Genomic DNA, 15,302 nt, shown 5'->3' with positions numbered 1-15,302 from the left:
TTGTATTATTAGTAAGTATGCATGTATTATGTACGATGGGTAAGAGATTCGGCTTCCTAAGAAACACAGTGCTTTAATATCTTCAAGGACCTTGAACTGCTGAGTTGGTAACCAATTCTGTAGGGATTATGTAATACTCTGGGACGGAAGCCAACTCAGCGGATTTCAGGATTTCAGTATAAATATTTGTTTTATTAGAATATTTTTTCCAAATGTAGAGAATAAAACAAAAATTTTACAAACAAAACAAAACTGTGTGAACCGTTATAACGTAAAACATCAAAACTCATCACTTGGCCTCTAGCGCTCCAATACTTTTCCACCTCAGAGACTCCACTCAGCGCCAGACACTTTCCAATGCAGGTCCTATCCATTTCTTCATTTAAGCCGCAAATTGGACACTTTGGGCTAGTAAAAAAAAACGAACTTAATTAGAGATGCGCTAAGCAATCGTGACCAGGTTCAAGCCTGAAACTGATCACAGCTATAGCCCTGATTTGTCTGGTCTTTTCCTTTTCAAGGTGTCCGTTTAGCTCTTGGTTGAGACACGCATCATAAGATTACCTCTCCATTTTTAATAAAAAGGTTTACGAATGTACAGTTTTGCAAAATGGTAAGAAGAATTAGCAGATATTTTTGGAACATTTTTTGGTCCATTTTGTGCAGGTTTGTCGACATGGCTGGGTCACAATGACCGAAAATCCATTGTAGTACAATTTCTTTACTCCCTAGTCTCACTTCTTCAAAAGAATCTGGCATTCAAGGATTTCCTCGCAAACTAGATAAGACCCTAATCCAATAGCCACCCTGGAGACTGAGAAGATGACCATCTTATGACAGCTGTAACTTTGGGCATTAGTATGTCTTACAGTCATACAAATAGCCACTACCTCGCCATCGAAAGCAGTTCTCTGCGTCGATAGAAATTATGTAGCATAAAATGCTGTTCTATTACGCATTATTTAACGTGTTTTTGTTTAATTTTATTTCTTTGACTCAATTCAGTTTTATTTCTGTATTCTAAATTAGAGAAAAATTAGCTTTCTTTTACAATCCATAAACCAGACTAAAAATCTTAAAAGTGAATTTTCACTATGTCTTGTAAATACTACAAAATTTAAACGACTCTTTCATTAACTCAGACAAAAATTTAATAAACTGCATTAGCTCGTGCTTGTGTGATCCAACAGTTATGTCTGAAATCAAAGATAATGGATTAACTAAAACTACTGAAAGTAAGTTTAGCCGCTCAACCGGTAGAGCGGTTATCGTCACTGACTGCCGTGCCGAAGGGTCCGGGTTCGATTCCCGGGGAAGGCATGGATGTTTGTAAATGTATAGTGTCTGTGTGGCACGGCAGCACTCTAAATATGGGGAGAAACGAAAGTCTTCTCGTGTGGTTTGGTGAGGGGAGAGGAATGGGAGACCTTCGGATCCGTCCCCCGGGGTGCTCTCCATCAAAATTGGGGCCAGAACTGAGCTAAATCGCACTGTCGCCTGAATGGTGCTCAAGGCTGTTGCCAATGGTTTTGCGTAATCTAGAGCTCCTTGCCACGAGGAATTTCGTTGGCTTGGTCTGACTACGTCAAACAAGTGAGCGTAAGTAACAACAATAAAGTAAGTTTAGCCTAACGGCTGTACAATTGAAATATTCCACAAACTGGCTCTGATCTAAGATTGGCGTAACATGTCTAATGGTAGGAATAACTCAACGCTGCAGAATACTATTCGCAAGAGGCTCAAAACAGCAACGTGGCCTTCAAATAGGTAGAATACGCTCTGATCCTACTCTCTAACACATTTCCTTAAATAGCCTCTTCTTTCTATCTCATTTGAATATCATGCGAGCTAGAAATTTACATTCTGGTAGGAAAATGGAAATGAGAGAGAGATAGGTAAGTAAATTAACATAAAATAATTGACTAGAAACTTAAACGTGAACTCTAAAAGGCCTTATGAAAACATTATCAGTGTTAAGTTCTAAAATATGTAGTATAATTATAGCATGTTTCGATTGATAACAAATCACTAAAACTTTGCATCGTATCTGATTTTGCAGATATAACATTTACTCACCCCCCTGAAATCTGAAATCGAAGTTAACATCTAGTTGCTTCAAGAAATAAGTACTGCAACTACATTAAAATGAGGTCTTTATTTGTGATATTGGACATTATTTTTTATATCGGTAAATCTGTTACGGATAGGCCCTTTTTTACGATAAAAATAATGCCATAAAATGGAGAAACTATGGTATCTCTCTTTATTAAGAGCTTCTGATGTTCTAAATAGCAGCCACTGAAAATCAAAAAATTCTTTGCTCTGAGTCTTATAGGCTACAAGCGTTTTGTGTAAACAAATAATCATTATTTTGTAAGAAATTGCTCCTTATTTAACCCACTATTTTCCGCTGTGTAGCGTATGTAAATAAAGACATTTCCAATAATCCTTCCAATATATTTAGGCTCTTAAATAGAGAGATGGTTATTAGTGGCGTATAGTAACAGCATCGTCTACCAAGTCATCAAATAAATGCTAGTTTGAGCTGTTCTTGAGCGAAAAAGCATCTGATGATGATCCACTTATTCAAAAGAGTTTACAGTGCATTATTTTGGGAAAACAAATTGCTCAATTTTGCATTATTGCTCTGAATAAAAGAAGGAAATTTGCAACTTTACTTTATCTGCTGCAAAGAAAAGAGCAGAATGTGTTATGGAGATCAAATAAATGAACTTTCTCTTACGAAAATCTTTTGAATGCCTGTGAGATGGGCTCAGTTAATACACGGATCTCATGTTTCCCATTATTGCTTACTGTTTTTAGCACTACTGAATTATGTATTAATATAAACTTAATTTTGATAGCTTTTCTTTTAAGAATTAAACTCTGTATGGTAAAAAACAGGGAAAATATTCCCTCCCTTGTAAAATACTTTATTAGTTTGCTTCTGAAATAAACATGTGTATTTAAGACCCCCAAAAATACTTTCGAAAGTCTGTGTCACACATATCTATGAAAGAATAATATACCCAGCGATCCCCTTGATCGGTATGATGTTAACCATCCAGTCTGCCATACTGTTAAGCTTGGATTCAAATTTCGGAGTATGTTTGCGGCGTGGAGGCACTTAAAATACAGACGAGCCTAAAGTCCCTTTGAGATGTTGATGGTAAGAGAAAAAGGAGTATGAGAGCTTTGGATCCTCCTTCTTTGTTTTCCCAATCAAAACTAGGAGGGTGCTGGGAAAAACAAGCGCTGTTATCTATAAGTTGTCTAACGCTTAGCCAGTGACAACTCTTATCCTTTAGCTTCTTCGCCAGGATAAAACCCGTGGACCTGATCTGGGTTAACAGCGTATAAAAAGGCTTAGTAACGGCAACAGAAGCCCACTAGTATTAAATTTGAGATGTATTTGCCAAAGGCAAATTGCATTTTTGATACAGTTATTGAGATTTAACTTGTTAACAGCTTGCTAACAGTTCTTTTCAAATAAAAGAGACTCGCTCAGACTTACTTTCGAAAAATTACATTATAGCTGAAACAGTTTTCCTATATACACTTTACAAATTTGCTAAGCGAGACTGATTTTTTTTTTCAGTTATCTGATTTACGTTTGGTCTGTTGACAAAAAATGCAATTTTTGAGGATGAAGTGTCAATTTTTTTTATGTAATTTAGGAAAAAGAAAGAAATGGAAGTAGTTAGAAAAATGTATTCAAATTTTCAAAATTGAAACTTGTAAAGCATAATTAAAGTTGATCTTACTTGACAAATATATTAAAATTTTTGGAGAAATTTCGCCTTTCCGAGTTGTGTTCACGAAGTCATATCATTGTAGCCGGATGCTAATTCCAGTGAGAAATGGACTTTTGCAATTTATCTTTTTTGAGAAATGAATACAAAAATCTGTCTATCAGAGAGCTTTCTCAAAAAGACAGTGCTGGGAGCAGTCTTTGTATTCCTTCTTCACTCACTCTCCTGGGTCGAATCTGAGGCCGAGCCAGGCGAAAGGCAATTATTTTAATATATGTATGCTATAAACAGGGTGCACGGTAAATGTTGCGACAAACTTTTAGGGAAGCTAGGGCACATCATAAGGATTAAGGAACCTATACCCGGAAATGTCAGAGATAAGTGGTAGCAGTGGTAGAAGATGGAAAAGAAAAAAAGAGAGTGATTAATTTTAAATATTTATTGGACATTAATACAAATGGTGTTCCAACAGCTTGAATGTTACAACAGATGCTCGAAGTTTGCACCATCAGACGCCAAACATACCTGACACTGACGGACTATTGATTGCCAAACATGTTCAAACCCACCGGTAGTTCCTTTGATTGTAGCAGCTGCGCAGGCGAGTCTTGCCACGAGATCCATTTCAGACACAACAGGATCGATTCAGATCAACAGGTCAACACGACACTTTTGATGGTTTCTCACAAAAAGAAATCAAGACTTGATAAATCCGGTGAGTGGGGGGGGAGGGGTCAGGGAACTGGTCTACTAAGCCCAATACATCGAAGCGGGGATGAGCTGTTCAAATGGCTACGAACATCCAGTCCAAAATGAGTCCACTTCTTTAATGACCCGTAGTCTCACAAATTTTGATGCAGACGTACAAACAAACTGTAGTGTGGTTGATGTCTGTCGGGGAAACGTTCTTAATAAGTGCGTGTAGCGGCTCTTCCATTACCTGCTGCTATTCCATATACTCGTACTAAGTACATGTCTGCAAGCTCTCTGTTGGTATAGCGTTCCATGCTCTTCGTATGGTGGCTACCCCCTCGAGTGAGGCAATTTCCACTAGCAATCTCTTGTACAGCACATCCTGGCGGCGTACAGTGACTTTTCTGGGCACGGGCTAGCCACGTTAGCCAGAAAATGGCAAGGGAAAGCAAAATTGCCAGGTTCGGCGCGAATTCGCCCATTTGACGACAAAATTGGTGATATGCCATAGGCGAATGGAGAACATTCTGGAACCAATTCTTACGGTTTTGGACCAGAATGATGACGACGGCAGGCCCAAAGCTATATAAACCCTGCCTGTACGTGGAGTAGCAGTCTAGTGTCAAAGTGTCTCGTCAGTGTATTGCAAGTTGGTGCATCGTTGAGGCTATCGAGTGCATCGCGAGTTGTAGCGTGGAGAGTCTCGAGAGTACGTTGAGTTCCGAGAACGACCGAAACGAATCGGGAGCTGTACTCTAGTGCTTTGCCGTGAAGCTGGTTTCACCATTATAGCCTGCTAACCTGAAGGCTGTGTCGCTGATTATTTCAGCGTGCTTGTCGTAAATTGTTGACCACTGTTTTTGGAGCTGTCTTCAGCTCCAAAAACTGGCTAATAAATTATGTTTTCACTCTTCATCAAGTGTTGTCGTTCATCAAGTGTTTAATTACTCCAAATCGATGAACCCGTAGAATTGAAACAATATATATCTATATCTATCTGAGTTCTTCACATATACATATACCTTTTTTTAAATCATCTAATTATTATTCATCCATGTCTATGATTTTGGCCCATCCTTGATAGTCTTGATCATCCATGATCATTCATCGTATCTTCGTGATTTGTTTGCTCTATGTCTATGATTATGACATTAATGATTACAATACCGTCCGTAGTCATTCATAGCGCATCTGGGATTATTACCCAAGCATTATTTTCACGATGCCATTCATGAGCATTACCACATATTCTTGATTATAAACCATTCATGATTAATCATAATACCATCCGTACATGGTTAACAAGAATATTCCCACTGTGCATCCTTAATTTGGATAAATCTTCAGAATGTAGAGGAACAGGAATCTGTAATTCCAAAGAACGAAATGATTTATTCATGGACAGAAACTGCTTTACACATTCTGTTGCTGATACTATTTTACAGCTGTTAAAGTTATGGTACTATAAGCTCAAATGTCTTAATAAATATCTGCCAGAAGAATAAATTCAATCTCCAAAATTGCATAATTTTCTTTACAGTAGCAGATTACGGTAACATGTAAGAAACATAAAGAGACCGTAATTAATAAATTGTCATTTTGTTAATATAAATGCATTGTGTTCCTAGTTTTAACACCAATTAATAACTGAAACTTTCAAAGTTAATAACAGGAAAATTGATACATTTTAAAATATAAGAGTAAACCGTTTTAGTTGCAAGAGCAATGATTTTTTTTTCTCAGATATCTTCGGAGAAAGAAGATTATTATTTACAAAGATGAAAGCCATCTTTAGCTTATGGCAATTTTGCTTTGGATAAATGTGACCAATACAGCTACCTTTATGGAATCTAATTACCAAGTACCACTAACTTATTTTCCCGAGTTATCGAGATAGAAGGCATATGCTCGTGCAGACCAAGCCTTAATAGCATTTGACATTAAAACTTCAGTGAGTCTCTTCTTGAGTATTACAACCAAAAATATAAACATAACAGTCTACTTGATGCAAATAAAATTCACATTCCAAAGACGAGGAACTAGAATTCACTACTTTTTATCAAGCTAACCATAAAATTTTTAGCTTACCGTTTTGAACAGGACTTTTATCGTCGTCAAATACTCTAACACGAGTAATTCAACGGCTACTGCTTTCCAGGGTTACCATCCTCATGGTCTGCCACGCTTATGACCAGATGCGGCTACCGTTCTTCGGGTGGACTTATGCGAATTAGACATAAAACAGCTACAGGCTACCGACTGACTACTTGATCCAGTTAAGTACTCAAATTCCTACGCTCTTCTCCAAATTTGCATCGACCTCTGGAGGGAAAGAGCTCATAAATAGCCGCCCATACTCTACAGTGGTTAGGGAAGGTAAACCGCTGAGTTGGCTTCCGACCCAGGGATAGATATATCCATACAGAATTGGTTACCAACTCGGCGAGAGTCAACCACTAGCTACCAGGCCGCAGCCCTGGACAGCCCCGGGTGAGCAAACGACATTTATAAAATGCAAAAAAAGAGATATACATATACATACAAGGCACTTGAAGAAGGGTACAACAATGTACAAAGAAACATATACATGTGCATACAAGGTACTTGAAGAAGAGTACAACAATGTACAAAGAAATATACACATGTGCATACAAGGCACTTGAAGAAGAGTACAACAATGTACAGAGAAATATATACATGTGCATAAAAGGCACTTGAAGAAGAGTACAATCAAAATATATGTGTATACATATAAATACAAACTCATATACAGATATATAGTACACACTTACATACATAGATATTCCGAAACAAATAAAAGTATACGTACTCTCACTCATATTGATGAATACACCAATACATACACGTTATCAATGATAGTTTAAAATTTACAAGAAGCATGCCATTGAGGTACGTGTGATTCTTAGTATAAATTAGGTACCATAAATAAAAGAAAATAAATACAAAATTACATATTGAACATACATATCACATACTCGGTTGCTGACATATTGTACTAGCTTATACAGACTTTTATGACTACTATCTTCCAGTGTCAGAAGAGTAATTGCTAGTACAGTAGTCAGTTATTGTTTTCAGTTTCCGCTGGGCAACTCTGTTACTTTGTAGATTCTGGAACCAATTTGGCCAGAATCTGGTTCCTGGTTGCTTGAGGCTGTTAAGTGCTGTGTGTGGGCAGAAGAACACAAAATGATCTGGATGACCCTCCTCCCTACATTCACAGTTACGATTCTCTCTCAAGCCAAAGCGGCAAAGGTATGAAGGAAAGGGCACATGACCAGCGAGCTTGATTGCGATACCGAAGATCCCGGGTTTGAATCTCGCAGAAGGCATGGATGTAAAATTCTCTGTACCTTCATAGGAGGTCACGGTGGCCGCCTATTAGGAGCCTTCAGAACAAAATGGCCGCCAATTCTGGTCTTAGGCAATGCCGTTATAGGCAAGTGCCCGCCATTGGAAGAAAAAAGAGATCGTAAATAAGTTCGAAATGATCAACAATATGATAACAGTCATAAGCTTTTTAACTAATTCAAAACTACAGCCGTCAAATTTTTCTAGTTGTTATTTTTGAGTCAGCGTGATTCTAGTATCTATTATCCTCATTTATTAATCAAACAATTATTTTAACAGAAAAGAAGTTTCTAATTCTTTCCTTAAATGTTTCGTTTGTTTCTACGAGAAATGTTGTCGTCTCACAAATAGCAGGAGGGCAGAATTTGTTTGAAACAGATTCTGGAGAATTTCATATATCTGCGCTTCAAACAAAACCCAGACTCAGTTTCTGCATATCAGGAAGCTTTAGTATTAATCAACTAACTACTTGGTGTCAAGCCAGACAATGGTCTGTCTTCTTAATTTGCAACACTAATGAGCACGTCCTCATTAATATATGAAATAAGATGTAACACCAGTATGTAATTGCATAGAAATTATTTTCCTGTAAAAGTCAATTTATTTGAGTTTTCCTTTAATGCTTATATATTATTAAATTCACCCGAGTTTTACTTAAGTTTGAAGTCAAGTATAATTTTAAAGCAAGGATGAGTGAACTTAATAATTTGTTTTGCTGTAATTAAATCTGGTAGTCATAGTTGAGAAAATTGTAGGTGCCAAATGTTAGAGACGTACTTCCATGCATTGATTGTAACTTTGATTCGAGTTTTCGAACTGAATTCGATATTTTATGAAAAGCCTGACGATTTGATTTTGATTTCATATGCCGTTTCTATCCAAATTCTCAAGTTTTATAAAAATTAGATTAAATTGTATAATTAATTTATGTATCGAATAGCATTCTGACTTTAATTTTCGCATTAACACCATTATTAATCGCAGTGAGAAGAAAACCATTTTTTGCTTTTATTACATATTATTTTATTTTTAATTTTATTTCAGAATTAATTCTGCTATTTTTCTTATAAATTATAAAAATTCGAATATGTACTTTACAAAGCTCTTTTACTGTGTAAATATCGCTTAGGGTATTACCATGACGCGCTATTATTACCTCGCAATCTAAGTTTACTAAATCTGTTGATGTTGTGACTTCTCACTTGTCTGACAGTATCATCAAAACAAGCCCACGAAATTCGTCATGGCAAGAAGTGGAAGACTGCTCCTGTCGTTGGCACGAGCCTTGAGCACCATACAAGTCACAGTACGACTTTCCTCATTCCCGCCCCCAGTTTTGATGGATAACACCGGGGGGCGAGTCCAAGAGTCTCCCACTCCTTTTTCACTACCACCATCCTCCTGAAAGAGCTTTCGGCTTGCCTCATATTTACAGTCTGTCTATCAAAAGAAAAGCTCTCGCCAGTTAGTCTGCAGCTGTCTGTTGCCGTAGAAACGAGCCTTGACCCATTTTCCATAGGGATGTCTTGAAGCGGTACTTTTCAGTTGGCCATCTTGGCGCATTTAAAGGTGAACTGACATCCCTTGGTTCGCCCCTATTTGAAATATGCTGTGGCGGGAGCGGTTCTTCTCGTAGACAGACAGTAGAATGCCTTTTGTCGCATTCACACTACACATTTACAAACATTCATGCCTTCTCCGGGAGTCGAACCCGGGCCCTTCGGTACGGCAATCAGCGTTGCTAACCACTATCCAGGCTGGGTAGCTTACTAAATAATGTTAATGCCCCCAAATGGACTTCCACTGTTTTAAGGGTAGTCTTAGTTAAGAGGTTTAAGGATAATAGAAGATTTAATAATGGGTTTCAACAATCCCTGAGTATACCAGATTAAGCAAATCAGATTTATAAATACCAGTCTTATGGAAGATGAAACATCAAACATTTTGTTATGTCGTGGAGCAAAAACAATTTTACTTTACACCTGACTGCCACTGGCTCCGACATAGCAATGTGAATATTCTACATCTAAAATTTTAAACACCATTCCAGAATTTTAAATGTTTATTTAATAGAATTCTATTCATATATTTGCATGTTATACACTATAAACACAAAAAACAAAATTTGAACTTATCTGCACCAGCGTGAATAAGCCTGGCATAATATTCTGAACTCGACGGAACTTTAGCAGGAAAAATACCGCAAATTCAAACACAAGGTTTCATCCTTTCCAACGCAGGTAATTTTCTAAATATATTTTACTAATATTCGCAGCGGGACACCGGATTCATTTCATTCACCCAAAACTCAAATGTTTTAACGCAATAGTATCGCAAAGGAAAACGTCGACTCAAAATCAAAATATTAAAATCTATAGAATATCATCCGCTGTTGCCATTCCAGCATTGCCAAGTTTTTCTTCCTGCAGCTGTTGCCAGACTTATCCTAGCTGTATGTGAGAGGTACAACACATTTATTGTCAGTTTTCTGTTTTGCCTGTAATGCAGTTTTTCCTTCGAAAATGTAGAGCTACAACATCCTTTATGTCCTTCTTATTATACATATAGCACATTCTCTCATGTTATTCATCAAAATATATTATCAAGAGATATCAAAAGTATTTCATTTTAAAAAAGTATTTCAAAATTATTTCATTATTTCTTTTAAAACAAACTGCAAAATGAAGTTTTAAAAGTCTTCAGAACTGCTTTTAACAGAATATAAACCTATTTAATTCCTGTTTTGATGCTGAATGGTGCTCTAAAAGTTTGTGAACTTAGTTATAAAGCACATTTAATGAAATTTGACTTGAATGAGTATCGGTTAATTGCATCATGAATCGAAGTGGACGTGAAAAACTCAAACTATACGCACTTTTAATGAGAAAATATGTTAAAGAATTTTTGAAATAAAGGAGGAAATTTCGTAACTTCTGTAAAATGAAACCAATTTGAATCTTGATTTTTTAAATCACTTTTAGCTGAACGTAATTTGATAATATACGGTATCGAATACGATTTCAAACTGCTAAACAAATGAAACATATTCTAAAACTGCATTTATAAGACTAACATAAAGAAATTAAAATTTCCTCTTTTCAATCTAAGCGAATGTACGAAAATGTACAATTAGGTGCGCTTTTGCAGCTTAGTAATATTTGTTTTACTAATTAGTTTGAAATTATGAGGTTAAAATACATGAAAATGGATCATTCGCTATTTCATACAAAGCACTAAAGAAATCTTTAAAAAGTGCGCATTCGTAACAAAAGTGGCCGATAAATAAAAGGAAATTTTCACATTTTCCTTCTTTTGTTATTGAAGGAATTTAAAATGTGTTATTACAAAATTATCAGGGTAGTTCATTAACAAGGAAGGTTTATTTGCAGTTACTGTAAACGCAAGATTATTCATAGGTCCGTAACACATTTTAAAAATCCATGACTAGGAGAAGAAAAAAAAATGGTTAAACGGTTGCAACTTTCATTGAAATATTAAAAAACAGCATATCTTCAGAATTTCCGACAGTATTCAGCGCTGGAGGTAACAATGTTTTATTTCCTATATTGTTTCTACAACTCGGTTTAAAATGGTTGAGTTTTTTAATAAAGAATTCGTTACAGTTTTACAAAATATGAAATAGACAATAAAACAAATTCTAAATTCCAAATTCTGGCTTCTAAGTGCCCATTTTCGGGTGCAGGACTACGTTATTCAAAATTTGATGGCTCTAGGTATCGTTGTTTTTTCACAATGCGAGAAACATACATAAATCCATACAGATTTTTCATAATTTAATTTCTTTTAATGTAATACAGGGCGATAATATTTTGTGGTAACAATTTGAAAAGTTGTAAGGTATTTCTCCCGTCTTCTTAGCGTGCCTTCGTGGTGCAGTGGTTCTGCACGCTGGACCGGTATTCCAGAGGTCCGTGGTTCGATTCCCGGCGAAGGCGTTTGCGAATTTTTCATCTTGGCTGCTTCTAAAAATAACCTAATGTCTCTACAGTGGCGCCCGAACAGGGACGTAAAGGGGGATTCTCGCGTGAAGATTTACACGGAATTAGTTGGGTAGAGAATTATTTAAAATTTGATGGCTCTAGGTACCGTAGTTTCTTTTACAATGCAAGAAACATATGCACTTTGAAGCAGGTTCTTCGTTATTTAATTTCTTTAATAATAATACAAGACTACAGAAAATTGGTGGCAACAATTTGAAAAGTGATACGCCGTCTATAGTAAACCGACGCAAAATCTCATTTTGAGACTAACAGGTCCTTTTGGGTTGAAAAACTAGGAAAGTTTTCTTTTAATTCGGGCGGTACCAGGTGGTGTTCGTCTGTTTTGAATTTCTAAAATCGTTCACAAAATTATGAATAACTGTATTTGCACGTTTCTTTGAGACTTAAAAAAAAAAAAAATTGTTATTCTAACATATACGAGGGTAACAGTGATAACCTTTCAAAAATCAAAGAGCCATGAATCGAAATATCAAAAATCAAAGAGCCATGAATCGAAATATCAAAAATCAAAGAGCCATGAATCGAAATATCAAAAATCAAAGAGCCATGAATCGAAATATCAAAAATCAAAGAGCCATGAATCGAAATATCAAAAATCAAAGAGCCATGAATCGAAATATCGCACCAGTGCGTATTTTTCTAAATTCCCACTTTCAGTATTCTGAGAATAAAGCTGCGTATATTTGTTTTATACAGGTATAAACATAGTCTGCCCAAAAATTCACTAACAAATTTTGTAATGAACTTACTTGATTTTATTCGGATTTTTGCCAAAGTGAAACTTTTTAAAAATAAAATTGAAAGTTTTATTTGCTAAATATTTATCAAAATAAACATAAAGCAATAATAACAATGATGATGCAAAGGGGGAAAAAAAAAGGTCCAGCTTTTATTTACTTTCGGTCTGAAATCCAAAGGTTGGTATTTGCAAGAAATTTCTGTTTGGTTACACTTTGTGGTACTGATAGCTAAATATTAAAATTACAGACATATTTATATCAGATAATTTTAGTATATTGTGTTAAAAAGTAAATACTTAATAAACTAAAGCTAAAAAAATTGTGAAAACTTTCCAAGTGGAACTATATTGGAGAATAAATAATGCTAATCTTTTATCTTTTTTATTTATTAAATTTAACTTTGGCACATACAAAAACATATTGTTACAAAATACCCAGCTGCGGTAAGACAGCTTCCCTGCAACTCTGGTTTAGGGTTGCCAGAAAATGACAGGAGAGGCAAGGTTGCGATTTTTGGCACGAAATCGCCCATTTGGCAACAAAATTGGCGATACGCCGTGGACGGATGGAGAACTTTCTAGAACGTCTTCTTACCGATTTAGCCCATAATGTTCTCAAAAGCAGCCCAAAAGCTATATAAACCCTGACTGTACACGGAGTAGGAGTCGTTGGTCGTCGAGTGTATCGCAAGTTGGTGCATGGAGAGCGTCAAAATTGACGATATGCCATAGACAGATGGAGAACCTTCTAGAACGAATTCTTACCGGTTTGGATCAGAATGTTCTCGAAGGCAACCCCAAAGTTACATAAACCCTGCTTGCAGGCGAAGTCAAAATTCCGTAACAGATAATGTGTCAGTCAGTGCCTCGTCTAGCGAGTTGATCGTCAGGGTCGAATCGGTCGTCGAAAGTATTGCGAGTAGCAGGTGCATCGTAGAGACTATCGAGTGCGCGTGGAGAGTCTCGAGAGTATGTTGAGTTCCTAGAACGACCGGAACCAAGTCGGGAGCTGTACTCTCGTGCTTCGTCGTGAAATACTGTATCATGCATTTTATTTCGCACCGTCTACCATATATCCTGGCACTTATATCACTCTGCACCTCGTACCATGTATCTTGGCATATGCATATATATGTATCCACAGCATCTTGTATCATATATCTCGCAACATCCTGTAACATGTAACTTATTCTGCACCTATATATCTTATATTCATAAGTATGTGTACGTCACCCAATGTGTGTCACCTTAGATATGTTCTTATGCATGTCCCCTTAACATTTTGAGGCAGTAAAAGCTACCAAAGGACGGGGAATCTTGAACCGAATGCTTTCCCCTTTAAGAAATCACCTCCTATTTGCAACAAACATTCTTGTGGGTAGTTTAATGGATTCTCAAAGGGGTGCATCTATGTCGCAAGAGGAAGACCTTTGAAAGAGATAAGTGGATAAAACCCTAGGGACGTGAAATTTGACATTTTACCCCACTTTTCAGCCTGGAAAATGGGGCAGAAGACATGGCCACTAAATTGGACAAGTCCGTAGTTTCAAAGAGAGGACTCTGTGGCCACTATAATGGCCATCCCGTCTTGAAGAGGTTAATACTTCTCATGCACCTCATGTTCCTATGTAACATGTATTTAGGCATCTGAATATATGTATCATCTGCAAAGTCTATCTGTAGCCACTGTATGTTCTTATGTATCATGTATCTAGGCAGTAGATAAAGGTGGATGTGGGGCTATACCGATTAATCGTATTGGTAGAGGGGTGATGCCCACGTCCTCCGTCACATGTCTCATGTCTTCCCCGTTGTAGCCTGATAGCCTAAAGGCTGTCTCGCTGATTGTTTCAGCGTGTTTGTCGTAAATTTTCGACGACTGTCAATGTGTTTTTGGAGCTGTCCTGAGTAATACTGGCTAAATAAATTACATTTCGATTCTTCATCAAGTGTTGCCTTCAGTAACTCCAAATCCACGGAACGGTCAGGAAAGCATCAGTATATTTGTAAATAAATAGTTTTAAACTTCTTACTTCGCCATTTTCAGCTGCAAAACCTCATGAGCGTTAAATTTTGATAAAATTCGTAAACTTAAAGGAAAAATATTAGAAACGATATTATCACGAATTGGTTCTATTTTTAGGTTTACTAATTTTCAGCTGCGGAAAATACTGTTAACTTATCAATCTATTCCGAAACAAAGCGATTTTTCTACTGCAAACATTTTTGACTGAGAGTATTCGTGTTCTGGAAAGTATGAAAAAATGGCAATCAAATACGTATCTTCAAATCTTTGAATAAGATTGTAGGTTATATCGATTAGCTCCTTCTGTACATTTTCTGGGGCATTACTCACATTTGTTTCTAAGGGCTCAAAATCTTCATATTATTAATTAAAATAAGGCTCAAAATCTTCATATTATTTCCGTAACAGATAATGTCGAAAGAATGATAATTAACTCGACATTCGAGAACTGCATAAAATCGCTTCTTGGATCGCAAGCGGTTAGGGGCTACCAATTTGAGAACCACGATCCTCCACTAGCATAGTTTCCCTTTCTAAATGCAGTGTTTCAACATTGTTTGTTGTTGCTGTTTTTGTGACTTATCTGACTTTTCTAACAGTAATATCAGAACAAGCCCACGAAATTCATCGTGTAAGAAATGCAAGATTGCGTCTGTCGTTGGCAAGACCACTGAGCACCATAGAGATCACAGTACAAT

At 36.6% G+C, this 15,302-nt stretch overlaps 1 non-coding gene across 1 annotated transcript; it reads left to right on the top strand.

Moving 5' to 3' along the window:
- The first annotated feature begins 11,699 nt into the window (after positions 1-11,699).
- Positions 11,700-11,773, top strand: TRNAT-GGU (transfer RNA threonine (anticodon GGU)). Its single transcript has one exon. It is a non-coding gene; the product is annotated as a tRNA-Thr (tRNA).
- The last annotated feature ends 3,529 nt before the right edge of the window (positions 11,774-15,302 follow it).

Source organism: Stegodyphus dumicola, chromosome 4 (genome assembly GCF_044657685.1).
Source record: "Stegodyphus dumicola isolate Sdum_Otavi_A_Nest chromosome 4, ASM4465768v1".
In the NCBI taxonomy this organism is placed as follows: Eukaryota; Metazoa; Arthropoda; class Arachnida; order Araneae; family Eresidae; genus Stegodyphus; species Stegodyphus dumicola.
The sequence above is the reverse complement of the archived record's forward strand: the minus strand, read 5'-3'. Positions and strand labels throughout refer to the sequence as shown.